Here is a 26,685-nt window from a genome sequence, read left to right on the forward strand (position 1 = left end):
TTTGGTCACATTAATAAGATGATCAGCTAATAAAAAAATGTTAGACGGGTCGTGAAATGTACGTAGGACAACATGTTTTATTGCTTCCTTCTGAATTCTCACACCAATAACATCACAACATTTTACGGTCCTATGTTAGTACACAAAGCCAGAAAGAATTTGGTGGCAGACAGAATATTTCAGGCTTCCCTTTACAATGGAGCCCCAGATCAGATAGACCTAGTCAATAATGCGAGTCCAGAGATCAGGTTAGTGAGTGTTGTTACACGCGTTAGCATGACTGGCAGTAAACGCCAAACAAAAAACCACACCACTTATTACTGAACGGATTGAGCAGATCATAATCTACACTTGACTGGTAGTAAACGTTCACTCTGAAAGAAAGCCGAAATATATCTGACCAGAGTTTTACATGAATTTGATGCAAGATTGGATCGTAATTTTAACATCACAAATGAAGTTAATCATTACGATTGATTACCAATGCAACTACTTAAAGTAAAGGCAAGTGTTGATGCCAAAACAATAGAAACATTCAACACATCTCCAACTTGACAGGAATATGAATGGAAGGGTAAAAATAGATGCATGGCTAACTACCAGATCATGTCCATTGAGGAAAAGCGATCAGCAAAACATTGCCCAATGCCTAGTAAGTAGATGTTCATTCAGTACCTTATAGAAACAAGCATAACACGCCATGCTAAAATGCTAGTATCAAGTAAAATTCAATGCACGTAAACTAGACAATGTCGCAAGATGATTAGATAATAGCAAGATTGGATCCTAATTTTGGCATCACAAATGGATCTAATCATTACAACAGATTACTAATTCAGTATACTTGACCTGCAGGCAATGCAAATGTTTATACTAGATGATGAAGCTAATGTTAATGTCTTGCATGGCATGCAAGATTCAGAAAAAAGTACACATGCTAGTTGGCACCTTGCAGGTTTACCATGCTGTCATTTACCAGCTGGAATATAATCGGAACCACTAATAACCAACACACTATGTAAGCAGATGATTAACCTAGATGTGGGGATCTAGCTAGGATTAATGGACAAGGCTCATCTACATCTTGAGAAAATATAGCAGATCAGAGCAAGGCTCGGCAAAGACACACAATTCATGGATACGAGAATCATCTTACTGCAATTTGCATAAGGTAAAATGCACTCAGCCAAATGTTATTCAAGCAGTGTCCAAGGCATGCCTTACAAGGTCAAGAATATGATAAGGTAACATGAAAAAAAAATTGGTAAGCAGTAAGATAAGGATTTCCCCATCGCAATTCAAGAAGAAGAAAATGGTACTGCTTCTATATGCCTGATCCTAAGCTCAACCGGGATAGCAACAAAACTAGCGCCGAAGGGTTGCACAGGTTGCTGATACCTTGGGGTTCTAGTTCAGTGGTTTCCAGAAGCAACCTGACAGAATGAAAGATTAAACAAATTCAAAAACTATGTGGGCTGAGAAGCTGAAGATGAGCGATGTGCAGCCTCCGTTTATTTCTAATGCCTATTTATAATGATGATGATGCTTGTCTACCTGCTAAGAGCAGAACTAATTTGGCAATGCCTTCTTGGAATCTGTCAGTGGCAATAATGCCCAGAACATGTTATTACATGATTACAACAACATTGCAGCCCAGAGCATAAATAACGGGGGATGCCTGATGTGTCTTATGTACAACACATTGCCACTTGGACCTATACTACACTGCAACTTAATAGAGGGCAATATGGTGTATACACAGAGTTTCATGAAAGACCAGGTATCTCCATCGCTTCATCAGCTTTATTAGCCCAAAGATATTATTTATAATGGCTTGTTATACATTAACATTTGCATTGCAAGTAGGTCAATGCAAGATAATATTTATAATTCAGTATATGTTTTGTAGCAACATAGAGTCCTCATTATAAACCGAGGATTTTTACTAGTTACATACAAAAGAAAAGAGAAAATGGAGAGGACAGGAGGTTACCTTGCTCTGTGGAGTAGTGGTAGACCGGAGCAGATGCAGCTGGTGGTGGTGCTCCGCACCGGGAGGAGAGGACGACGGCGGCCAGAATCAGGCCACCAGCGACGAAGACGGACTGATGGGGTGGCCCAAGCGTGGCCTAGAGGAGGAGGCGGCGAGAGGCGCAGGTGGCGGCGGTGGACACTGCACGGAGATGCGTGGTAAGGGGTATGAGGACCGCGGCGGCCGTACTATGGATGCCGGCGCCGGAGATGAGCGGACAGGGAGCTGCGGAGCAAACCCTAGCGCCGCCAGAGCTTGGGCATGGTTGCGTCGAGAGGGGAAAATGGCTGCATGGACGAGGGTGGGGGAGGGGGAGGGCGGCGGCGGCGTCTCTGTGGGTGGCGTCTCCGTGGACGAGGGTGGGGAGGGGGAGGGTGGGGGCGGCGGCGTCTCCGTGGGCGGCGTCTCCATGGACGAGGGTGGGGGAGGGGTGGGCGGGGTCTCCTGGACGAGGGCGCGCGAGGGCAGAGGAGTAGAGGCGTGCGAGGGTAGACGGGTTAGGAATTGCGCACCCCAAGCGGTGCGCCATTAGAATGTTTTTTTATAGTAATGGCGCATGCCCATGAAGTGCGCCATTAGAATGTTTTTTTATAGTAATGGCGCATGCCCATGAAGTGCACCATTAGTAAAGTGGCAAATTCTGTTAGCAAAGTGGCAAAGTATTTTCTCGAAAAACAAGAGGTGGCATTGTTGGTATCTCCTCAATCTGGCTGGTTTTATTGTACTGTTCTGCCTTTTCTTACAAATGAACATTTTTGTAGGCATTTGGATGGATGTAATTAGTTGATAGGTTGTTGTGATTTTCGTCATATTCTCTACTAAGTCATGAAGTTAATCCTTACTTGTATGTAGTATCATACCATAATTGTTTGACATGTTCATAAATCATAACAGAAAAGGTGATACTTTTCACCGGAGCACACGAGATGCCCCAAATATACGCCATCAATTTTTAGTGAAGTGGAAGGCATTTTATTCATTTTGTACGTAAACAATGATACTAGCTAGCTATTATATATTGTAGATCATAACATTTGCCAGTCCATGTCAGAAAAAAGGAAATAAATTTGCCTATTTAGGCATGACACACCCATGCATATCTATATTTGAGCCTGTATAGAAGTGAAAGTAGTTACCGCTTAATTTGGTGAGAGATGCGATTACATCTTTGCCGCTTAATTTGGTTGAAAGCACATGTGTAGAGATAGATAAGCATGGTCAACTCTAAAACCAACGGCGCTTATCCACCCAGTGTGACGTACGTCCAGTGTTGATGCATGTGTCACGTACGTACGGCCACTGCTCGCTCAAGATCATGTGAATCAGATATTGAATAATAGGGGGTGAGCTGGGGAGGGTGCGGGGGGTCGTCGGCGGCGGTGGAGCGGGGGAGGGTGCGGGGCGTGCTCGCCGGCGAGGGGGATCTTGCGAGGGGGGATAGCGATCGAGATGGAGGGGGATCGAGATCGAGTTTCCTCATAAATATTCAATATTTTTTCACATTGAATATGAAAAAATAGCATCAAATTTGAAAATGTCGAAATACAATCGAGAAATGAAGGCTACAATTCAAATACAATCGATCTAAGCTAGCTATCTGTTCACAATCTTCTTGCCCTTATTTTTCGTAAATGGAGTTCTTTCCTTGAACGGACGTCCTTTAGGTAGGGTGGTCCTGCCTCTTCTTGTGGTGTATGCTGGTACTTCATCATCGTCGTCATGTTCCATCTTCGGGTCGCCGTACTTGTCGAAGTCTTGCTCATTGGCGACTCCATCCATTCTAATGATCTTCCTTTTGCCTCTCCTCACGACAACACGACTCGGCTTTGGCGGGTCGGTAATGAAGAAGCATTGGTCCACTTGGGAAGCAAGTACCCATGGCTCATTTTTCGCGGTGACATTTGCACCCGCGGTCTTGGATTTGGCTTCGGGTATAACCATGGTGGTGAAACACCGGTCTTCTTTTATGACGCTCTTGGCCCATCTGACACGGAACATCGGGACCTTCTCTCCAGCGTAGCTCAGCTCCCAGATCTCCTCGATCCTTCCGTAGTATATGTCCTTGTCGTTACCGGTGTAGGATTCCATCGTTACCCCAGAGTTCTGATAACCATCGCTCTTCATGTCCTTTCCCTTGATGTAGAATGTGTAGCCGTTGATATTTTACGCCTCGTACGTCATCAGGTTGTCCTCGGCGCCCTGCGACAAGGCGAATATGAGTTGTTCTTCCGCGGAAGAACCCTCATGTAAAGGGTACGACAAAAGCTTCTGCTTGAACCAACGCATGAAACATGAGTTGTGCTCTTTGATTATATCTCCGTCCGTCGTCTGTTGGCCTCGGTGATGGTACGTCTTCTCAATAAAGGTTTTGTGCTCTACCACCCAAGGATCGACCACATCTATGTGTTGTAGCGCGACTAGGTTTGCTCTTTCAAAGTCGGCGAGTCGACCCTCGAAGTCGACATGCATTTCGCGGCGACCCTCACGGTGACCCCATCCAGCGAGCCTGTCGAGGTGCCTGTTGATGGGCAGACCAACGGGGTTCTTGATGCCTAGATAATTCGCGCAGTAGGAGATGCACTCTTCGGTCAGAAAGCCCCTGGCTATGCTTCCCTCTGGATGTGACATGTTGCAAACATATCCCTTGATGACACCATTCATCCTTTCGAACGGCATCATGCTTTGGAGGAACGTCGGCCCGAGTTGGATGATATCCTCCATGATATGGACCAGCACATGCACCATAACGTCGAAGAATGCGGGCGGGAAGTACATCTCAAGCTCGCATAGTATCACCACGATCTCTTGCTGTAGCCTTCTGAGTTGCCTCATGCCAACCGACTTCCGAGCGATGATGTCGAAAAAGTTGCATAGGCCAAATAGCATTTCACGGTCGTGCGCGTCCATGATCCCATGGATTGCAACTGGAAGTATCTGCGTCATCAGCACGTGACAGTCGTCAGACTTCATCCCGCAGAACTTCTGCTTCGCTGAGTCTAGGTATCTGCTTATCTTCCCCCCGTAACCGCAAGGAAGTTTTCCTCCTACAAGGCAGGTGAAAAACTGATCGATCTCCTCCTGACTTAGAGTGAAGCACGCGGGAGGGAAGTAATTTCCGGTCTTCTTGGCCTTTTTGCCTTTGCGACGACTTTCCGTGTCCTACTTTGCCTCATCATCATCATCATTATTAGCGTGAAGCTCCTCCCTGATGCCCATTGATTTCAAGTCTGCCCTTGCTTTCAGCCCATCTTTGGTCCTCTATGGCATGTTGAGAAGGGTACCAAGCAGACTCTCGCACACGTTCTTCGTGATATGCATGACATCAAGGCTGTGAGGCACATGGAGGATCTTCCAGTACGGCAAGTCCCAGAAAACAAACCTCGTTTTCCATACCTTCAGCAGCGGCTCTGGCACCTTTCTCTTCTTTCCCGGCTCTGGCACCTTTCCCGGTGGTGGGCACTCTTTCCAATATTTCAATAGCTCGTATATTTCCTTGCTGCTCCTCACAAGGGGGCGTCTTCGGGGTTCGGTTTCACCATCGAACAGATCCTTGCGTTTTCTCCATGAGTCATCGTCGCGAAGCCACCTTTGATGTCCCATGAACAAGGTTTTCGAAGACCCGGGATCTCTATCTAGCTGGCGATACATTGTGTCATCCATGCACTTGACGCATCCAGAAAATCCGTGGACCACCTGCCCCGCGACATATCCGTAACGAAGATAGTCGTGCACCGTCGTGAGTAGTGCGGCTCTCATAGGGAAACATTCTTCCTCTGTGGTGTCCCACGTATTGGCTGGCGTTTTCCACAGCATGTCTAGCTCCTCTTTCAGCAGCCCCAGATACAGATTGATGTCATTCCCTGGTTGTTTCGGCCCTTCAATTAGCATACTCATGTGAATGTACTTCCTCTTCATGCACAACCAGGGGGGAAGGTTGTACATCCACACAAACACAGGCCAGGTGCTATTTGTGCTTCTCTGGCTCCCAAACGGATTGACTCCATTGGTGCTCGCGCCCAGCACGATGTTCCTTGGATCGTCCCCAAATTTTGGGTATTCGAAGTTCAACGCTTGCCACTGGCTCGCATCCTTAGGGTGACTCAGCATCTTGTCTTTTTTATTTATCTCCAGATCATTTCCGTCATCTTCTCGCTTTTTCTCCTCCCTATCCGCGTGCCAATGAAGGAGCTTTAATACCTTAGGGTCCGCGAAATACCGCTGCAGACGAGCAGTGATCGGAAAGTACCACACCACTTTTCGAGGAGCTTTCTTCCTCTCCTTGTATCGACTGATGCCGCACACCGGACATATGGTAGACTCCGCGTGCTCGTCCCAATAAATGATGCAATTGTTCATGCACACATGGTATTTCACGTGCGGTAAATCCAAAGGACACACGATTTTCTTCGCCTCCTCGAAACTGGTCGGGCACTTGTTCCCCTTGGGAAGACGTTCATGCCAGAATGACATGTTCTCATTGAAGCATGCGTCGGTCATTTTGTGTTTTACCTTCATCTCCAGAGCCATGAGCGTTACTTTCAGGAGGATATCCTTGGGCCTGCATCCTTCATACGATGGAGTAACCGCGTCTATCTCCAGTTGATCCAGCTTGGCTTTCTCTCGGGCGGCAGCTCATGCGTTATCCGTCTGCTTGAGAAGCAGCTCTTGAATATGAGGGTCCTGCACCCAGGCCATCGATGGTCCATTGTCGTCTGCTCTGGCATCTTCATCTTCATGATCATGCCCTTCATCTGCTCTGGCATCTTCCTAATCATCATGTCTGGCATCTTCTACATGACGATTGTGTCCTGGAGATTCTTCGTCTTCTCGCCCGCCCTCACCGCGGTTGTCTTGCTCATGCCCTTCCTCATTTCTTGCATGGCCCCCATGGACGAGTTCATAATCATCTTCATCACCTTGCCACCGATAGCCATCCATGAAACCACGCAAGAGCAGGTGGTCCCGCACCTTTACGGAATCCGAGTCCATAAGGCTCTTCAGCTTGCATCTTCGACTCGGACATCTTATCTTCGTCTCGTTCTTTTGAAGCATTTTGGCCTTCGCGGAGCTCAAAAACCTATTCATGATGCCTTCAGTCATCGTGCGGACCATGGTCGCCTGCGGGGTAGAGCAAAACGATATTTTAGAAGCAAACAAAAATTTGGCAAGACTTTTCCTAAAAATAGGACAAAAAGGAATGCATAGTTTCAAATTCTCGCCGAAACGGAAATGAATCAACATTCCGGCAAAATATTGGCAACTATCACATTTCAAATACTGGTACCTGCAAACACAAACATATATGCAACACCACAAACATATGCAACACCACAAACATATGCAACACCACAAACATACGTAGATCTAGCTAGGCCATAAAAAGTGCATGTGCACGTTGTTGGAGGGAGAAAAAAGTAGATCTACAACATATAAGCTTTCCCCTTACTTACCTATCAAAAAAGGTAATTTAACCACTTAATTTGGGTGAATCTATGATGCAAATGAGGTGAGGAGGAGGAGGCACTCGAGACAAGCTGGGAGGAGGAGGTGGAGAGAATGAAAGTGGGGAAAGTGAGTGTGGTAGGTGGCTGTCCAAAATATCTAGCTGGTCCCAGGTTACTAATGGCGCACCACCTACATACGCGCCATTAGTAACCCTGGTTACTAATGGCGCACTATGTGTGGTGCGCCATTAGTAGTTTGGCAAAAAGAAAATATAGTAGTGGTGCACCACCTACATATGCGCCATTAGTAACCCTTGTTAGTAATGGCGCACCAGCTAGTGGTGCGCCATTAGTAGTTTTACAAAAAAAATTATAGTAGTGGCGCACCACCTACAAATGCGCCATTAGTAACCCTGGTTACTAATGGCGCACCAGCTGGTGGTACGCCATTAGTAGTTTTGCAAAAAAAAAAAAATATATATATATATATATATAGTAGTGGCGCACCGAGTGTGTGGTGCGCCATTAGTGTCCATCACACTAATGGCACACCTACACATGGTGCGCCACTACTATATAGTAGTGGCGCACTACTTGTCTGGTGCGCCATTAGTGTGTATATCATCTATAGCCCTTTTCCTAGTAGGGTAGCACTTGTTGAGGTAGTGCTAGTAGTGTACTTGGGAACACACTTGACCTTGGCTTGGGTTGTTCGTCAAATAGGTCAATGTCATCTTGAAACTTTCCCTTGCCTTTGTGGTCTTGTGGTAGAAGGCCATCTTGTTAGCTTGTTCCTTTGGGACGGGTGGGATCACACTTCTCCTCTTGGGGAACAAACTTAGGAGTGGGATATGGACCTTCTTTGCTATCATCGCCGTTGGCGTTGAAGTAGCCAACACCTTGTTTCTTCCGATGTCCTCCTTGCTTGCGCACAATTTCCTCGAATTGTTTACTTCTGTCAAGGCTCTTGAAGACACCTTTCTCTACAATCCCTTTCAATAGATCATTTTCTTGCTCAAGTGCAACTTGGCTAAGAGAATCATTAGTCGAATCAATAGGGCTACTAGCAACAACAATATTGGTTTTAGATTTAGCAAAGTTGTTAGTAGATGAAGAAACCTTCTTGCCTTTGTTACTAGTATTCCTATGTTTAACTTGTGCACCAAAGTTGGACAAGAGTAATCGTTTGGCTAGATAAGAAGAACTCTTCTTTCAAAGATCTTCATTGATCGATTTTAAGAACTCATGGTCTTTCTCCAAGTTGAGCTTATCGAAGCGTAGCTTCTCATGGGTTCTTGCAAGCTCTCCAAAATTCTCTAGGGTAGTCTCATGAGCTAACTTAAGAGTTTTTAATTCTTGAGCTAGTCGTTCAATTTCTTTCTTATTGTCATCATTCAATTTCTCTTGACTAGCATGATAATTAGCAAGTTCATTTTCAGTGCAATCACTAGCTTTATCAAGAAGCAAGTCATCTTCTCCTAACAAGTCATCCTCATCACTACTAAAATCAAGATACTCGGGATATGATACCTTGGGGCCTTTAGCCATGAAGCAGTTTCCAACTCCCTCATATTGTGAATCAAGTAAGTCGTAGGAGTTGGTGGAAACAAGTGCAATCCCAACAACACCTTCATCTTGACTATAGTTGGAGTGATAGCTTCTCTCAGAGTTGTGATCAGACTCGGAGCCACACACCCATTCACCAACATGAGCTTGATGTCTTCTTCTTGAAATGCTCTTGGTGTATTTTTCCTTCTTCTCCGATACCTTGCCTCTTCGTTAGTGTCTTCATTCATAGTTATCTTCTATACTCCTTCTCTCTCTGCGACGTGACTCATCTCTTGAGCTTTGTCTTTGAGGTTACTCTTCCCTTCTTTTGTAGGCAGCCGAACACTCATTTGCGTAGTGTTCGAGCGTCCCACAATTGTAGCAGTTTCGGTCATGACTGGACGAACACTTATCTTCATGTATCGAGCTTGAGCTTCTCTGTTTGCCTCTACTCTTATAGAACTTGTTAAATTTTCTGACCATGAGGCTTATCTCTTCATCACTGACAAGATTGCCCTTTGAAGTAGCGGGAGCATCACATGAAGCTTTATAAGAATTTCTTGACTTGTTGTGCAGCTCATCTTTGTCCTTGAGTGACATCTCATGAGCAACAATCCTACCAATGACTTCAGTTCGCTTGAGATCTTTGTCATTTGGATCAAAGTGCACACTGTGTCATTTTTGTCATCGAGAGCTCTAAGTTTCTTCTTGATGATGAATTTGTCGGTCATCTCGTCGCTTCCTAAGCCGGGAATCTCATTGGTGATGAGAGCTAGCCTAGAGTACATTTCAGCGATACCTTCACCATCCTTCATCTTGAACTTGTAAAGCTAACTTTGAAGCATATCCAACTTAGATTCTCTAACAGAATCAATACCTTCGTGCATATCAACCAAAGTATCCCAAATTTCTTTTGCATTCTCAGGACGACTGATTTTGTCGAATTCTTCGGGGCATAGGCAGATGAAGATGATGTCGCAGGCTTGAGCATTAAGTTGCAACATCTTCAGTTCACTAGTTGTCGCATCATGATCTAGCTCTTGCCCTTCTCCAAAGAAGTTACCTTGCACACCAACACAAATAACATCCCAAACATGAGGACTAAATCCAAGAATATGCATTTTTATTTTATGCTTCCAACTAGCAAAAACAGTGACATTGAAATATGGACCTCTACGATGATAATTTCCCTCACTAGATGCCATACTCTCCTACGTTGTTAAACCAATGAAATGGAGATCAAAGCTCTGATAACACTAGTAGGATCGAAAGTATGTCTAGAGGGGCTGATTAGACTAATTGACAAAATAATTTTTGCCTTTTCCCAATTTTACTGGAGAGGAAGCTACGACAGTTAGAACAAGCCAAGTACACCCTACACATGAAATTCTAATAGAATAGCTGCGGAAAGTTAAACATGCAAGTGTAAAGTAGAGGAGTCAGGTAAGGAGATCAAACACATGAGGTTGACATGCGATTTTTGGCATGGTTCCAATAGGTGGCGCTATCGTACGTTCATATTAGTGGAGACTTCAGCCCACGGAGGGTAACGGTTGCGGGAGTCCATGGAGGGCTCCACCCACGGAGGGTACACAAAGAAGCGGCCTTGCTATTCCACCACGGATTTGCCATCAGCCAGTTCTTTGCCGTCTGCTGGTTCCATGGAGGAGTAGGCTTACACTACTGGAAAACAGTAATTTTCCATCAGCCAGTTCTTTGCCGTCTGCTGGCTGATGGCAAAGACCCTCTTTGTCGTGAGCTGACCTAAAGCGGACGGTAAAGGGCTCACTACTGGTAAAAAGAATATTTGCCATCTGCCACTGCTTTGCCATCTGCCTGCGGACGGCAAAGAGACCTAGGGCACACGACAAAGAGAGCAGATGGGTCCCACTAGACCTTGGGCCTAGCCAGGTCCAACGGACGGGCTCTTTGCCGTCAGCCTGGCCTTTGCCATCTGCCGTTGGGCCCTTTGCCGTCCGGGGGCAGACGGCAAAGCTGACGGCTGTTATCCTCTACCCCCCGCCCCACTCCACTTCCATCTCTCCTTCAAACCGTCGTGTGCGCCTCCCTCCTGCACCACCGGCGGCCGGCCACCCCTGTGCCGCCCCCTACGCCGACCCCTGCGCCACCCCCTCACCTGCCCCCCACCGCCTCCACCACTGCCCCCACCGCCGCCACCACTGCCCCCGCCGCCGCACAACACCATACCGCCGCCACCACTGCCCCCCGCCGCCACCACTGTCCCCCGCCGCCGCACTGCCCCCGGGGACGCCCCACTGCCCTGTCGCACCCGTCCTCCTCGCTGCCCCGACGCCCCAGCCGCCCCCGCCGGTGAGTCCCGCCATTTTTTTGTTTTTCCTTATTTTTATTTATGTTAAATTAGTTAGGTTAGTTTTTTAGTTTATTAGGATAGTTAGGCTAGTTAGTTAGGTTGTTAAATTAGTTTAGTTTAGGTTCAGTTTTAGTTTAGGTTTAGTTAGGTTAGTTTTCTGTTTAGTAAAGGGGAAAAGGAGAAGAAGAAGAAGGAGAAAGGAGAAGAGGAAGAAGGAGAAAGGAGAAGAAGAAGAAGGAGAAAGGAGAAGAAGAAGAAGGAGAAAGGAGAAGAAGAAGAAGAAGGAGAAACGAGAACAAGAAAAATAAGAAGAAGAAGGAAAAGAAGAAGAAGGAAAAGGAAGGGAAGGAGAAGAAAGAAGAAGAAGAAGAAGAAGAAGGAAAAGGAAGGGAAGGATAAGAAGAAGAAGAAGAAGAAGAAGAAGAAGAAGAAGAAGGAAAAGGAAGGGAAGGAGAAGAAAGATGAAGAAGAAGAAGAAGAAGGAGAAAGAAGAAGAAGAAGAAGGAGAAAGGAGAAGAAAAAAATAAGAAGAAGAAGGAAAAGAAGAAGAAGGAAAAGGAAGGGAAGGACAAGAAACAAGAATAATAAGAAGAAAAATAGGAGGGGAAGAGAAGAATAAGAGGAAAAAAGAAAAGGAGAAGAAGAAGAAGGAGAAAGGAGAAGAAGAAGAAGGAGAAAGGAGAAGAAGAAGAAGGAGAAAGGAGAAGAAAAAATAAGAAGAAGAAGGAAAAGAAGAAGGGGAGAATTGATTATCACCCCCCCTGTTCGTGCGCCACCACAACATAAGCCCCCCTGTTTGCCTGGCTCCCTTTTAACCCCCCAGTTTTCACCATGTTGTAGCTGATGCCCCCCTTTGCAATGTTTAACAGATTTGTCAATGGATAAATAACAAATGGGTACATCAATAGACAAAACTAGTTCACAGTTCACTTAATTTCTTCTTCTTTGGAGTCATATTCTTATTCTTCCCTTTTGCTGGAGACTTTGTTGGTGTAGCAGCAGCAAAAGTAGTTCATGGCAACACAAATGAGTTCACAGTTCACTTAATTTCTTCTTCTTTGGAGTCATCTTCTTCTTCATTCCTTTTGCTGGAGACTTTGTTGGTGTAGCAAAAATGGGGCGGCTAGGGAAGGGAAGATGCTTGCCTTACCTTGGAGCAGCAATGGAGATGGGGCGGCTGGGGCAGATGCGGCAGCTGGGGCAGCTGCGGCGGAGGCGAGGCGCAGCAGCGCTTGGGGCGGCTAGGCCAGGGAGGGGAACGAGCAGAGAACGGGAGCAGCTTCTGCCCAGCTCGTGTGACTTATACTAGATGAGGGAGGGCAGTTTTGTCATTTCAGAAAATAATTAGACTAGTCGGTGCTATTATTTGCTTAATGTAGAGCTAATCAACTCAAAGGGGGCCATTAGCAACATCGTTAGCACAACTGGGGGTTAAAAGGGAGCCAGGCAAACAGGGGGGCTTATGTTGTGGTGGCGAACGAATAAGGGGGGTTAAACGGAAAAGGAAGGGAAGGAGAAGAAAGAAGAAGAAGAAGAAGAAGAAGGAAAAGGAAGGGAAGGAGAAGAAGAAGAAGAAGAAGAAGAATAAGAAGGAAAAGGAAGGGAAGGAGAAGAAAGAAGAAGGAGAAAGAAGAAGAAGAAGAAGGAGAAAGGAGAAGAAAAAAAATAAGAAGAAGAAGGAAAAGAAGAGAAGAAGGAGAAGGAGGAGGAGGAGGAGAAGGCCAAGGACCTTCGAGTCCTTCTCCTCCTCCTCCTTCTCCTCCTTGATTTCTTCTTCTTCTCCTCCTCCTCCTCTTTCTTCTCCTCTTTCATATTATCCTTGCTTTAATTAACCCAACAATGACATAATTAGCCCATTTAGCTCCAAAATACCATAATAAGCTCAAAATGGCATAAGAACCTTGGTTAGCTCATGAATATTATATACTTAGCTTGTTTTCCTCTAAAATGGGATAATTAACCCATTTAGCTCCAAAAAGACATAATTAGGTAATTTAGCTCGAACAATAGGAGAAGAGGAGAAGAAATAGGCAAAATGAAAAGAAAGATGAAGAAGAAGAAGAAGAGAAGAAGGAGAAGGAGGAGGAGGAGGAGAAGGCCAAGGACTTTCTAGTCCTTCTCCTCCTCCTCCTTCTCCTCCTTCTCCTCCTTCTTCTTGATTTCTTCTTCTGCTCCTCCTCCTCCTCTTTCTTCTCCTCTTTCATATTATCCTTGCTTTAATTACCCCAACAATGACATAATTAGCCCATTTAGCTCCAAAATGCCATTATAACCTCAAAATGGCATAAGAACCTTGGTTAGCTCATGAATATTATATACTTAGCTTGTTTTCCTCTAAAATGACATAATTGGAATATTTGTGTTGATCGGGTGGATTTACATGTGATAGTTGTCTCGTCGCTGTGAGGTCTGCTGTGCGAAGACCTGCCTTTGCGTTGTACGAGCTCCGCCCCTGCATTCATGGGTCAATACAAATTTCATCTCCTCCCCGCCCCTTCATTTACTGTGGCTCAGTTTTCGGATCAAACTTTCTAGATTTAGGTAATTCAATTAATTTATCAGTATGTGTGACCAGTATGCGTCTCCCGTTCGAAAGGGCGACATCTATAAATATGCATGTCTTTCCATATTTATAACCGTCATCCTTTCGAATTGTCCAACATTATCCATGGACAACCCGAGTATGTGTAGATTGGGTTCGTTTTCCCGTATGCTCTGCTCTGGATCCGATGCGGAATTTCGTCAGTGCCTCCCTGTTGTTCTCCGGATGCACTTCCTCTTTGTTTATTGTGGAGATGTGTATCAGGAGAACTGCGGGGAGGTGCTGCCGAAATTTTGTGCTGGATCCGGAGCAGAGCATGGGAAACGAACCCAATCTACACATACTCGGGTGGGATTAGGACCTATCTTTACCTATTAGCGTGTAGGTTGCCTGGACGTAATAAAAATGGCGAACCTGATTAACCGATGAATATAAATGCTAAATTATATATAAATATATTTCTTCTGTCTTTAGTAGCTACGCAAGATGAGTGATCGTGCGTGGATGTGTATCGGTCACCCTAGTCAGAAAGAGATGACGAAAGAATGGTTTGTAAAAACAAAGGAATTTGTGAAAGACGCATTCGCAAATGGCCAAGAAAGAAACTATTGCCCCTGTCCTGGATGCGATAACTATAAAAAGACGACAGAGGCTGTAATGATTAAACACCTGCAGAGGAGGGGTTTTAAGCCTAATTATAAGGTGTGGACATTTCATGGAGAGTCTATACAACACACAAGAGCTGAGGTGGTCCGTCGTCGCACGAACGAGCATGGTACCGGGATCGAAGACATGGTGCAAGACTTTGATGATGCTCGAGATTCGGAAGATGAGATGGAGGAATCTGCAAAGGCCTTTTATGAAATGTTGGAGTCTTCAAAACGTCCTCTCCATGAGCACACTGAGCTGTGTCAGCTGGATGCAATTGCACAAATAATTGCTCTGAAGGCTCAGTTCAACTTGGGAAGAGAATGCTACGACGCGATGATGACACTATTTGGACGTTTCCTACCCAAAGGCCATGTCATGCCTGCAAACCTGTACTAGTCGGAAAAAATACTTCGTGTACTTAAGATGCCCTATGATAAGATAGATGCATGTGAGAAAGGATGTGTCTTATTTAGGAAGGAGTATGCACACTTGGACTATTGTCCCAATTGCGAGTCTTGCAGGTATCTTGTGGTAGACAACGGTATGGGTGAGAAGAGGCAGACCAAAATCACAGTTAGTGTTCTTCGGTATATGCCAATCGTACCAAGACTTCAACGTCTTTTCATGGTCGAAGAGTCAGCCAGACAGATGACATGGCACAAATTGGGCAAAAGAACCGAAGTAGATGTGGATGGGAATAAGATGATGGTACACACATCGGATGGGGAAGCGTGGAAACATTTCGATGGATTGCATCCGGATAAAGCGGCAGATCTAAGGAATCCTCGAGTCTGCACCGCCACGGATGGTTTTAATCCCTTCGGCATGACGGCAACCCAATACAGTTGTTGGCATGTATTTGTCATTCCACTCAATCTCCCCCCGGGCAGATTATGCAAAGAAAGAACATATTTCTAACGTTGATAATTCCAGGGCCTAATTATTCGGGGAAGAATATGAATGTGTACCTGCACCCGCTTAAGGATGAATTGGAAGAAGCTTGGGAAAATGGGGTCAAGACATACGATGCCGCTAGAAGAAAACTACAAAATGCATGTGTGGTACATGTACTCTATGCATGACTTGCCAGCGTATGCGCTATTCTCTGGATGGTGTGTGCATGGAAGGTTCCCGTGCCCCCAATGCAAGGCAGCTCTTTAGTTTCATTAGTTGCAGGAGGGTCGGAAGTATTCTTGCTTTGACTTGCATAGACATTTCCTGGATCCTGACCATCAGTTCAGACAAGACAAGAAGAACTTTACCAAAGGTAAAGTTGTCAAAAACTTGGCACCACCAGCGTTCGCAGGCCAACAGTTCCTGGATCAGTTAAACGCCCTCGAGCCTGATCGAGAGTGTCCAGGGTATTTCAAGGGGTATAATTCAAAACACGCCTGGACTGTCAAGCCATGCTTCTGGGATCTGCCTTACTTCAAAGACCTCCTTCTTCCACACAATATCGACATGATGCACATTGAAAAGAATATCGGGGAGACTATTTTTGGTACATTGTTCGACATAGATGGGAAGACAAAGGATAATATTAAGACTAGAGTCGATCAAGAGACACTATGTCATAGACCGTTACAAAACATGCGAGAAGGCAAAGGAAAGCAGAAGTGGTCGAAGCCAAAGGCCTGGTTCAATCTTGCAAGGCCAGCTATGAGAGAAATTATATTGTGGGTCAAAATGCACTTGATGTTCCCCGATGGGTGTGCAGCGAATCTAAAGAGGGGAGCGAGTCTTGAAAAACTAAAACTCTTTGGTCTCAAGAGTCATGATTGGCACATATGGCTAGAGCGGGTAATGCCGATGATGTTACGTGGCTTTATTCCTGAGGATGAATGGCTAGTACTGGCGGAGCTGAGCTATTCCTTCCGTGTTCTTTGTGCGAAAGAATTGTCGCCTGGCATGGTAGAAGATATGGAGGAGTTTGCACCGGAGTTGTTGTGCAAGTTAGAGAAGATCTTTCCACCGGGCTTCTTTAATCCAATGCAGAATTTGATTTTACATCTACCAACCGAGGCAAGATTGGGTGGGCCCGTGCAAGATCGTTGGTGCTATGCAACTGAGAGGATGCAGAAGACCCTTCGAGCTAAATGTAAAAATAAGCGTAGATTTGAAGCATCGATGGTTGAGGCATTCATTACTGAGGGGGTGGCAAACTTTGTGACAGCACACTACGAAGCCAAAAATCATCATTTTCATAATCCGAAGCTGCGGCACAATGATGCAGACCCTAAAAAAGGTGGGTCCAACCTCAACCTATTCAAAGGGAAGCTCGCACCAGCCGGTGCTTCGAAACCAATAACGTTGGATGTCGAAGAATGGCGGAACATTTCGTTGTATGTCTTCAACAACCTAACAGAAGTGCGGCCGTACATCGTGTGAGTTCTCGGCACATTTTCCCGTAACTTCTAATGCATTTGAACTGCTCTTATTCCCGTATATTTCAAACAGCCGTTACGTCGTCAAATTCTCGGATGGAGCGCTGATCGAAAATGATTCCGTCGAAGAGTATGAGCTTATATCAAAGACAGGAGGCGGCTATCCCGATTTCATCTCTTGGTTCAAATAAACGGTAATTATCAATAATGGACCATTTCATTCTTGGTCTAACTTGCGGCTAATGAAACAACCGTTTCGTATTAAACTTTTAGGCTAATTCAGAGTCTATGGACGCCGAATTGAGAAAGGTCGCTAATGGTTTTGACTATAAGGTCCGTTCATTTGAGAAATACAACATCGACGGGTATCTCTTTCGTACCTTTGGCAAAGAGCTATCTATGCCCGACCGGAAATCTACAAATTGTGGTGTCTCTGCTATCAGCGAAGGTGTTATCGAGTATTATGGAAGAGTTGAAGCAATTTATGAACTTCAATTCTATGGTGAAAACCCACCGAACATCGTAGTCTTCAAATGTTACTGGTTCCAGCCGAAAAAGACTAGAAGGACTCATGAACATATAGGACTAGTCGAAATCAATCCAAACACCCATATATATGTTCCCGATGTCTATATTACGGCTCAACAGGCGACCCAAGTTTTCTATCTACCGTGGGACTGCCAAACGGATAAGAATCTGGAAGGTTGGTATGTTGTTTATGAAGTGCCGCCACATGTTAGACCACCTCTCCCAGATGAACAGGATTATGAACTTCACATTAAACCAGACACATATGATGGAGAATTCTTTCAAGAAACACGTCTTTCCAAGAAATGTTTCAAGAACCGCCGTGCTTCACCCAAGAACATGGAAGTAGACAGCGACAATGAATCCGACTCCAGCCCTGAGCCGGAACCAGAAGACCTGGAACTCGTAGAGGTTACTAATGCGGATGACCTGTCAATGCTTCAACGATTAAAGGAAGGCCTTTCACAACTTCACGTCGTTGAACCCGACGAGCACGTCATTCATGAAGACATGCGTGATAGTGATGATGATGATGCATTTATTGACGATGATTATTAGTTTGTAAGATTCACAACTTAAATTATATATATTTTAATCTTTATTATTCATGTACATATTATTATTCATGTCAGTTATTCAATTCTTTTTATGTTGTACTAATTTATTTTAATCTTTATCATGGCAGGTCACCAGGTGTGGAAAGATTGTCAGCGCTGGTCCACAACGCTCGACGGGTTCTTCCCAGGCGCCCCCCACGAGGGGTGGTAACTCCCTTCCACCCCTTTCCCTCCATAGAGCCTTGGCAGATAGTCTATCGACACCACCCGTGGGTTCTTCTTCGTCGGCGGCATTGCCCACTCGGAGAGGTGCTGGTCGGATAGGGAAGAAGGCGAAGGGTACAGGGAGAGGTGGAGGCCGCGGAAGATCCAGGAGGACTGTTGAGCCATGCTCGCCACCACCACCAGCTCATTCACCCGAGCATAGGACTAGTATGGTCGACCCGTTTGCGGAGGAGGCTACGGGGACTCCGGTCCAGGAGTCTCGTGTTAACGGGGATTCGTCCCATGAGACTCCGGTTGAGGAGCAGCCTCGGGTCGAGGTGCATTCGGCCCAGGAGCAGCCGGAGGAGACTACGGTTCCGGAGGCTTCACCCAACATGGAGAGGCCCGGATATGAGACCTGGCCGGATCGTACCGAGTTGCTGGATTGGACCGATGGTCCGGGTGGCTCAGGGGGCGGGGATGGCGGGGATGAGCTTACGGATAGTGAGGGCGATGTGCAGGTGGACGGGGCCACCGTGTACAAGCTTGGTAGTACACTTCTCCCGGTCGCCCCGGCTACCCGCGAGCAGAGGCCGGTCATTAAACCTGAAGGAGATAGGTAAGTACATTTACCCTTTTTTTAGCTTTTGCCTTCAAGTTTGTTCAAATATCTAATGCGTTGACCTTATCATACTGCAGGGGATGGGCTCACCCTCTTGGAGTCCGCAGGCCGAACTCCGTCCTTGGTGTGCTTTGCCGGACAAATTTCCCGGGGTTTGTCACGTTGCCTGGTGAGGGTCAGGTTCCTACACTAGGATTTACCTGGGAGCACTACCAGGCTGCGCAGGCTCCACCGGAGGAGATAATAGATGGTGTCTTGTGCCACACGAGGGACGAGATGGTGATCAAGAGCTTTTGGGTAAATTATCCTTCTACAGAATCTAAAATTAATAATATAGCTAATTATTGTACTAGTCGGTGTTTTCACGTTTGATTGCACACCTTCTATAGGTGTGAGGATGGATATGAGGAGGAGGCGGCCAGGGTTCTCGAGGCCGAGTGTAGGCGGTTACTACAGAACTTGTGCCACGAGGCTCGGCCGCAGGCTATTCGAGATTACTACGCCACGCGTGGTATTAAGAAGCAGAAGAAGGATCGCCGTGGAAAGTTTCTGAAGAACGAGCAATACATGAAGGTAATTACCTATTCTTAAGTCCTTCTACATAGTTTTCTTGATTTCATTCATAGGCGTAGCGCTGAAAATTCTTTCTAATAACTTACAGGTGCCCCCGAGATGGTGTGCGGATAAGATGGATTGTTGGGAGGCGTTGGTTGATGAGTGGTGCACAGGCAGCTGGCGAGCCGTCCACGAGAATGCGAAGGATCGGCGTAGCCAAATGGTTGGTGTGCCACACCATCAAGGCAGCGCCAACTTAATTCAGTTTGGACGAAACTGGGTATGTGATTTGCTTCATGATTCATGCAATTCATTCTTGATGCTAATATTTTGTTCCTCTCTTTTAGGCGCATCACAATAACACTCAGATGCCACACTTGTACGACCTTTATGGCATGGCCCATACTGCCTTGTACAAGAAGGCGAAGGCATTCTCTGAGTCTGACCTGGTTGATCCCAATAACTTCACCAGCATATCATCCCACCAGAATCTCGTGGCATACAGGGACGCGGGGAGGGCTACGAAAGGGGATGACTTTAACCCTAGCCAGGAACCTTTGGATCCAGAGCTGCTGATGATATCTGGTGGCGGGAGGCCCCATGGCTCGATAGCCATTGGAGTTGGCATAATTCATTGTCCACTCACTCTTCCGGAGATCAAGGCGCGCTAGTCGAGCAACTGTCTTGAGATAATGCATCGTCCACGGCCAGTCGAACTTGCCATCGAGGTTAGTTGTACGGACTTAGAACACTTTCATCGATTTCATTATGTGTGTCACCATAGATCATTAATGTGGTAACGAGGAAGGGTGTTTCAGGCTGCTCTTCAGAAAGAGAGAGCGGCAAACTAGGCTGCTCTTGAGAAAGAGAGATTGGCAAGCCAGGCTGCTCTTCAGGCTGCTCTTGATGAGAGGGACCAGACCACGGCACGATTGCTTGAGGAGGAGAGGGCCCGGAATGAGGCGAGTCAACGGGGCCTGTACGAGCTTTTTGTGGTATGTTTTTTTTCACATTAGCCAAATCATGTGTGTAATGTCTGTTTCAATACTAACTAATACGACCCACTCTTCAGGATCTGTGCGAGAAGAGTGGTCAAGACCCTCCGCCGATGCCCGTCTTCTCTTCGATTGGGACGGTGAGTTTCATTATAAACTAGTATTAATAATTGAGTTTCATCATGCTAACTGAGACATTGCAAAATATCTTTTCTGCAGAATAACTCCCGAGCGGCATCGCACGACCCTTCTCCAGGGCAACCGTCTCCAAACGAAGCCGGCGCGAGCAACCGTGGTGTTTCTCCTTCTTGATGACCACTACGGTAAGTTTCTCCTCCAAACTTAGCTTGTTTTCCTCTAAAATGAGATAATTAGCCCATTTAGTTCCAAGAAGACATAATTAGGTAATTTAGCTCCAACAAGAGGAGAATAAATAGGCAAAATGAAAAGAAAGAAGAAGAAGAAGAAGATGAGAAGAAGGAGAAGGAGGAGAAGGACGAGGAGGAGGAGGAGGAGGAGAAGGAGGAGAAGGCCAAGGACCTTCTAGTCCTTCTCCTCCTCCTCCTTCTCCTCCTTCTCCTCCTTCTTGATTTCTTATTCTTCTCCTCCTCCTCCTCTTTCTTCTCCTCTTTCATATTATCCTTGCTTTAATTTCCCCAACAATGACATAATTATCCCATTTAGCTCCAAAATACCATAATAAGCTCAAAATGGCATAAGAACCTTGGTTAGCTCATTAATATTATATACTTAGCTTGTTTTCCTCTAAAATGGGATAATTAGCCCATTTAGCTCAAAAAAGACATAATTAGGTAATTTTGCTCCAACAAGAGGAGAATAAATAGGCAAAATGAAAAGAAAGAAAGAAGAAGAAGAAGAAGAGAAGAAGGAGAAGGAGAAGGAGAAGGAGGAGGAGGACGAGGAGGAGGAGGAGAAGGCCAAGGACCTTCTAGTCCTTATCCTCCTCCTTCTCCTCCTTCTTGACTTCTTCTTGTTATCCTCGTCCTCCTCTTTCTTCTCCTCTTTCATATTATCCTTGCTTCAATTTAACTAACAATGACATAATTATCCCATTTAGCTCCAAAATACCATACTAACCTCAAAATGGCATAAGAACCTTGGTTAGCTCATTAATATTAAATACTTAGCTTGTTTTCCTCTAAAATGGGATAATTAGCCCATTTAGCTCGAAAAAGACATAATTAGGTAATTTAGCTCCAACAATAGGAGAAGAGGAGAAGAAATAGGCAAAATGAAAATAAAGAAGAAGAAGAAGAATAAGAGAATAAGGAGAAGGAGGAGGAGGAGGAGGAGGAGGAGAAGGCCAAGCACCTTCTAGTCCTTCTCCTCCTCCTCCTTCTCCTCCTTCTTCTTGATTTCTTCTTCTTCTCCTCCTCCTCCTCTTTCTTCTCCTCTTTCATATTATCTTTCCTTTAATTTCCCCAACAATAACATAATTAGCCCATTTAGCTCCAAAATATCATAATAAGCTCAAAATGGCATCAGAACCTTGGTTAGCTCATTAATATTATATACTTAGCTTGTTTTCCTCTAAAATGGGATAATTAGCCCATTTATCTGAAAAAAGACATAATTAGGTAATTTAGCTCCAACAAGAGGAGAAGAGGAGAATAAATTGGCAAAATGAAAAGAAAGAAGAAGAACAAGAAGAAGAAGAGAAGGAGGAGGAGGAGGAGGAGCAGGAGGAGAAGGCCAAGGACCTCTAGTCCTTCACCTCCTCCTTCTCCTCCTTCTCCTCCTCCTTCTTGATTTCTTATTCTTCTGCTCCTCCTCCTCTTTCTTCTCCTCTTTCATATTATCCTTGCTTTAATTTCCCCAACAATGACATAATTTGCCCATTTAGCTCCAAAATACCATAATAATCTCAAAATTGCATAAGAACCTTGGTTAGCTCATGAATATTATATACTTAGCTTGTTTTCCTCTAATATGGGATAATTAGCCCTTTTAGCTCAAAGAAGACATAATTAGGTAATTTAGCTCCAACAAGAGGAGAAGAGGAGAAGAAATAGGCAAAATGAAAAGAAAGAAGAAGAAGAAGAAGAAGAGAAGAAGGAGAAGGAGGAGGAGGAGGAGGAGAAGGCCAAGGACCTTCTTGTCCTTCTCCTCCTCCTCCTTCTCCTCCTTCTTCTTGATTTCTTCTTCTTCTCCTCCTCCTCCTATTTCTTCTCCTCTTTCGTATTATCCTTGCTTTAATTTACCCAATAATGACATAATTAGCCCATTTAGCTCCAAAATACCATAATAAGCTCAAAATGGCATAAGAACCTTGGTTAGCTCATTAATATTATATACTTAGCTTGTTTTCATCTAAAATGGGATAATTAGCCCATTTAGCTCAAAAAGACATAATTAGGTAATTTAGCTCCAACTAGAGGAGAAGAGGAGAAGAAATAGGCAAAATGAAAAGAAAGAAGACGAAGAAGAAGAAGAAGAAGAGAAGGAGGAGAAGGAGGAGGAGGAGGAGGATGAGGAGGAGAAGGCCAAGGACCTTCTAGTCCTTCTCCTCCTCCTTATCCTCCTTCTCCTCCTTCTTCTTGATTTCTTATTCTTCTCCTCCTCCTCCTCTTTCTTCTCCTCTTTCGTATTATCCTTGCTTTAATTTCCCCAACAATGACATAATTAGCCCATTTAGCTCCAAAATACCATAATAAGCTCAAAATGGCATAAGAACCTTGGTTAGCTCATGAATATTATATACTTAACTTGTTTTCCTCTAAAATGGGATAATTAGCCCATTTAGCTCAAAAAAGACATAATTAGGTAATTTAGCTCTAACAAGAGGAGAAGAGGAGAAGAAATAGGCAAAATGAAAAGAAAGAAGAAGAAGAAGAAGAAGAGAAGAAGGAGAAGGAGGAGGAGGAGGAGGAGCAGGAGGAGAAGGCCAAGGACCTCTAGTCCATCTCCTCCTCCTTCTCCTCCTCCTTCTTGATTTCTTATTCTTCTGCTCCTCCTCCTCTTTCTTCTCCTCTTTCATATTATCCTTGCTTTAATTTCCCCAACAATGACATAATTTGCCCATTTAGCTCCACAATACCATAATAATCTCAAAATTGCATAAGAACCTTGGTTAGCTCATGAATATTATATACTTAGCTTGTTTTCCTCTAAAATGGGATAATTAGCCCTTTTAGCTCAAAGAAGACATAATTAGGTAATTTAGCTCCAACAAGAGGAGAAGAGGAGAAGAAATAGGCAAAATGAAAAGAAATAAGAAGAAGAAGAAGAAGAGAAGAAGGAGAAGGAGGAGGAGGAGGAGGAGAAGGCCAAGGACCTTCTTGTCCTTCTCCTCCTCCTCCTTCTCCTCCTTCTTCTTGATTTCTTCTTCTTCTCCTCCTCCTCCTCTTTCTTCTCCTCTTTCATATTATCCTTGCTTTAATTTCCCCAATAATGACATAATTAGCCCATTTAGCTCCAAAATACCATAATAAGCTCAAAATGGCATAAGAACCTTGGTTAGCTCATTAATATTATATACTTAGCTTGTTTTGATCTAAAATGGGATAATTAGCCCATTTAGCTCAAAAAGACATAATTAGGTAATTTAGCTCCAACTAGAGGAGAAGAGGAGAAGAAATAGGCAAAATGAAAAGAAAGAAGACGAGGAAGAAGAAGAAGAAGAGAAGGAGGAGAAGGAGGAGGAGGAGGAGGATGAGGAGGAGAAGGCCAAGGACCTTCTAGTCCTTCTCCTCCTCCTTCTCCTCCTTCTCCTCCTTCTTCTTGATTTCTTATTCTTCTCCTCCTCCTCCTCTTTCTTCTCCTCTTTCGTATTATCCTTGCTTTAATTTCCCCAACAATGACATAATTAGCCCATTTAGCTCCAAAATACCATAATAAGCTCAAAATGGCATAAGAACCTTGGTTAGCTCATGAATATTATATACTTAACTTGTTTATCTCTAAAATGGGATAATTAGCCCATTTAGCTCAAAAAAGACATAATTAGGTAATTTAGCTCTAACAAGAGGAGAAGAGGAGAAGAAATAGGCAAAATGAAAAGAAAGAAGAAGAAGAAGAAGAAGAGAAGAAGGAGAAGGAGGAGGAGGAGGAGGAGGAGGAGGAGAAGGCCAAGGACCTTCTAGTCCTTCTCCTCCTCCTCCTTCTCCTCCTTCTTCTTCTCCTCCTCCTCCTCTTTCTTCTCCTCTTTGATATTATCCTTACTTTAATTTCCCCAACAATGACATAATTAGCCCATTTAGCTCCAAAATACCATAATAAGCTCAAAATGGCATGAGAACCTTGGTTAGATCATGAATATTATATACTTAGCTTGTTTTCCTCTAAAATGGGATAATTAGCCCATTTATCTCAAAAAAGACATAATTAGGTAATTTAGCTCCAACAAGAGGAGAAGAGGAGAATAAATAGGCAAAATGAAAAGAAATAAGAAGAAGAAGAAGAAGAAGAGAAGGAGGAGGAGGAGGAGGGGAGGAGGAGGAGAAGGCCAAAGACCTCTAGTCCTTCTCCTCCTCCTTCTCCTCCTCCTTCTTGATTTCTTATTCTTCTCCTCCTCCTCCTCTTTCTTCTCCTCTTTCATACTATCCTTGCTTTAATTTCCCCAACAATGACATAATTTGCCCATTTAGCTCCAAAATACCATAATAATCTCAAAATGGCATAGGAACCTTGGTTAGCTCATGAATATTATATACTTAGCTTGTTTTCCTCTAAAATGGGATAATTAGCCCATTTAGCTCAAAAAAGACATAATTAGGTAATTTAGCTCCAACAAGAGGAGAAGAGGAGAAGAAATAGGCAAAATGAAAAGAATGAAGAAGAAGAAGAAGAAGAGAAGGAGGAGAAGGAGGAGGAGGAGGAGGAGGAGAAGGCCAAGGACCTTCTGGTCCTTCTCCTCCTCCTTCTCCTCCTTCTCCTCCTTCTTCTTGATTTCTTATTCTTCTCCTCCTCCTCTTTCTTCTCCTCTTTCATATTATACTTGCTTTAATTTCCCCAACAATGACATAATCAGCCCATTTAGCTCCAAAATACCATAATAACCTCAAAATGGCATAAGAACCTTGGTTAGCTCATGAATATTTTATACTTAGCTTATTTTCCTCTAAAATGGGATAATTAGCCCATTTAGCGCAAAAAACACATTATTAGGTAATTTATCTACAACAAGAGGAGAAGAGGAGAATAAATAGGCAAAATGAAAAGAAAGAAGAAGAAGAAGAAGAAGAAGAGAAGGAGGAGAAGGAGGAGGAGCAGGAGGAGGAGGAGAAGGCCGAGGACTTTCTAGTCCTTCTCCTCCTCCTCCTCCTCCTCCTTCTCCTCCTTCTTCTTGATTTCTTCTTCTTCTCCTCCTCCTCCTCTTTCTTCTCCTCTTTAATATTATCCTTTCTTTAATTTCCCCAACAATGACATAATTATCCCATTTAGCTCAAAAATACCATAATAAGCTGAAATTGGCATAAGAACCTTGGTTAGCTCATGAATAATATATACTTAGCTTGTTTTCCTCTAAAATGGAATAATTAGCCCATTTAGCGCAAAAAAGACATAATTAGGTAATTTAGCTCCAACAAGAGGAGAAGAGGAGAAGAAATAGGCAAAATGAAAAGAAAGAAGAAGAAGAAGACGAAGAAGAAAAGAAGGAGGAGAAGGAGGAGGAGGAGGAGAAGGCCAAGGACCTTCTAGTCCTTATCCTCCTCCTCTGTCTCCTCCTTCTCCTCCTTCTTGATTTCTTTTTCTTCTCCTCCTCCTCCTCTTTCTTCTCCTCTTTCATATTATCCTTGCTTTAATTTCCCCAACAATGACATAATTAGCCCATTTAGCTCCAAAATAACATCATAAGCTCAAAATGGCATAAGAACCTTGGTTAGCTCATGAATATTATATACTTAGCTTGTTTTCCTCTAAAATTGGATAATTAGCCCATTTAGCTCAAAAAAGACATAATTAGGTAATTTATCTCCAACAAGAGGAGAAGAGGAGAAGAAATAGGCAAAATGAAAAGAAAGAAGAAGAAGGAGAAGAAGAAGAGAAGAAGGAGAAGGAGGAGGAGGAGCAGGAGGAGGACGAGAAGGCCAAGACCTTCTCCTCCTCCTCCTGCTCCTTCTCCTCCTTATCCTCCTTCTTCTTGATTTCTTCTTCTTCTCCTCCTCCTCCTCTTTCTTCTCCTCTTCCATATTATCCTTGCTTTAGTTAACCCAACAATGACATAATTAGTCCATTTAGCTCCAAAATACCATAATAAGCTCAAAATGGCATAAGAACCTTGGTTAGCTCATGAATATTATATACTTAGCTTGTTTTCCTCTAAAATCG

Source organism: Hordeum vulgare, chromosome 6H (genome assembly GCF_904849725.1).
Source record: "Hordeum vulgare subsp. vulgare chromosome 6H, MorexV3_pseudomolecules_assembly, whole genome shotgun sequence".
Classification (NCBI taxonomy): domain Eukaryota; kingdom Viridiplantae; phylum Streptophyta; class Magnoliopsida; order Poales; family Poaceae; genus Hordeum; species Hordeum vulgare.